Here is a 2,848-nt window from a genome sequence, read left to right on the forward strand (position 1 = left end):
CTTCACCCAAATCTAAATAAAATAAAATTTAAAAAAAAAAAAAAAGAGTACTGCCCCATCCTTTCCCTACAGCTGGATAAATGCTCATGTATTCACATGCATTTGTCACCTTCCCATCAACTCCAGTCACAAAGGCAAACCTGAGACACTTAATTCTGAAGCGTAGGACACTAATCCTGTTTTCAGCATTCTCTTCCGTTTACTCCTGTCACACCAAATGATTAACAGTGTCACTGCTGTCATGTCCCCAGAGCATGCGGATATACTACACAATCATCACTCACAGAGCTGGCGTTCACAAGCTGCACTGATTGGCTTAGAACAGAGACCTGCTCCTGTACTCTAGCCAATCAGGAAAATTAGCGCTCTCCGTTCATAAAAACACTACATCATAAAGAGAGCTGGATGATTAAAGAATTACAATCCACCCTTAGTGAACCAAGGGTTTACAAATGGGAAGGAGACAGATTAACTGAGATAGTAAATACATCCTAGATCATGCACTCTGTTCCAGCAGACTAATCTTCCTTCTGTGTTAGGCTTGTAGTAGTGGGGGGAAAAAAACCCACAAAATTCAGTATGAATGTTATCCACCACAAGCAAGAAACAGTTTGTGGGAAGTTAGATTGGGATTAAAATTCCAGCTGGGCAAACCCATTTACTCCAGGTGTTCTTCCTGCGCTGCAGTAAAGGAACTGGCACTTCGTTCAATAGCAAGGCACTGCTTGCCTGCTGCATGAGGAAACTTTCCTTTCTCTTCTTCCTTTTAAAGGTTGTACCGAACTCTAATATAACCACTTCAATGGAAGGCCATCAAAAGTTAAAATGTAAGCTTCAAGGCAGGGCCTGGTCTGGCTTGGCCCTGTACCTGGCATCTAGAAGCCACTCAGTATTTGTGAAACAGATGAAAAGCTCCCAGTAAGAATGAAAAGAATCCCCAATCACATTTCTCTCCCACTCAAAATCCTTTCATGGCTCTTACTGCTTTTGGCATGAAGTTTAAAATCCCTCAGTGTCTTCTGATCAGGAGCCTTTGTGATTTGGCCCATTTGCTCCTCCAGCCCTGACTCTCCACTATGAACCAGCCATCCAGATCTTCTGGCAGGTCCCCATACGACCTCTATTTTCTTTCTTCTAGGACTCTGCACATGCTGTTCTCCAGGTCTCAACCATTTCTGCCCACCTGCTCTCCTTGGCCCAGACAACACTTACTTGGTCTTTCCATGCCAGATAAGGGCTCACTGCTGGCTAGGTTACTATTTTACTGATCATCGCTTTGTCACCAGTGCCTGACCAAGAAAATATTTTTTGACAGAATGTGAGACACTGATCTGGCAGCCTTGATTAAAGCAAACAAGGCATACAATTCTGGAATAAAGAGTTGAGGCACTGGGGCTTACTCCTAAGAGCTGAGGTGGGGTCCAATGTACCTCTAAGCCCACAGAACACAATCTGGAGAAGGATTCATAGGACAAGGATGGGCCCCATTCACCCCTGCTCTTTCCCTGCCCACGTTCCAGGAATGCGCCTCTTAAAATCCCATAGAGGGGAGGGGCACTCAAACAATTCTGATGCACACATATACAGACTCTTTTCTGGGCTTTGTCAGTTTGTGCTTTCATTTATTTAAATAAATATCCTTTAAGCGACTTGGAGCAGCTTTAGTGCTGAAGGTATTAAGAGACAAGTCCCAGAATACATATACTCAGAACCTCTCTATGGAGAAGGAATGAAGAACTCTCCCAAGAGTTCTGCTGTCTCCAGGACTAGAAGAAACAGCAGACTGAGATGTGCCACCCTCCTGACCCTGACCCATTTGGTACACACCAAGCCAGTGACTTAAGGCTGTCACAGAACATCTTGTGTGGTATTTCAGACAATTCTCGAAGTTTAGTAAATGTGAGCCACCTGCTTCACTCCAAAGGCCCTGACTCTAATAATTTTCACTTACCTCTCCTCCTCCCTTCCTCTTTAATGCCCGTATCTAGGAATCAGCTTAAACTATAGTAACAGATCAAAAACAAAAGCTCTGAATAGAGAGATTTCACCTTCTCCTTATAAAACTAAATGAAGAGTTTAAAGACATAAGCAATTTTTTTAAGAAATAAACAGAAACCATCCATCTTCATGGAAGAATCTCTTGTACTAGACCAAGATGGTACTGCCCAATTTTGGTTGTGTACAAGGGGTTACACGGAGTATTGATTCCAGTTGCAGGCATGAGTTAATAATAATAATAATAACCCACTGCACAGTTAATAGTACCTCTGATAGCAGACTAGTATTCCTAAGGTGGCCTGTGGTAGGGGGATTCCACCTAATCTACAACTTGAGTCTCTCACTCAAAGCTGTTCAACACTCCCTGACTCCCCTGGAGCAGGAAGCCTTGGAATAAAGTACACCACCACCACCACCACCACCACCCCTTCCTTTAAAGGTAAAACCTCAAACCACAGAGGTAGACGAAAAGAGGGTAGCCAGCAGGAGTGCCCCCCTAATTGTCTATTCTTATACGCCGTTTACTAAGTCATTAAATTCTTACAAGGACTTCATGGCAACTGTAATGGTTGAATTCAAAGTTTGCTTCAGCTGTTTGCACGGAAGTCTCTCACTTTTAAACTCGGGTATATTTTCCCTAGCATCGTGTTCAACGGAATCTACTAACAAGATAAGATATGTGAGTGATCTGTGGTCCCTGCAGGAGTAGGGGTGGAGCGCGCCATCCCCGCACACTGTTGTCAGGTGACAAGACTGGCAGCAACCTGCTCACTCACCTTCCCACTCCACTCCACCCCCAACGAATCTCTTCCCTCCTGGCCTTCTCCACCTAGGGAATCTAGGGCCTTCT

Source organism: Orycteropus afer, unplaced genomic scaffold (genome assembly GCF_000298275.1).
Source record: "Orycteropus afer afer isolate SDZICR_OR568_19922 unplaced genomic scaffold, OryAfe1.0 scaffold00112, whole genome shotgun sequence".
NCBI classification, from domain to species: Eukaryota; Metazoa; Chordata; class Mammalia; order Tubulidentata; family Orycteropodidae; genus Orycteropus; species Orycteropus afer.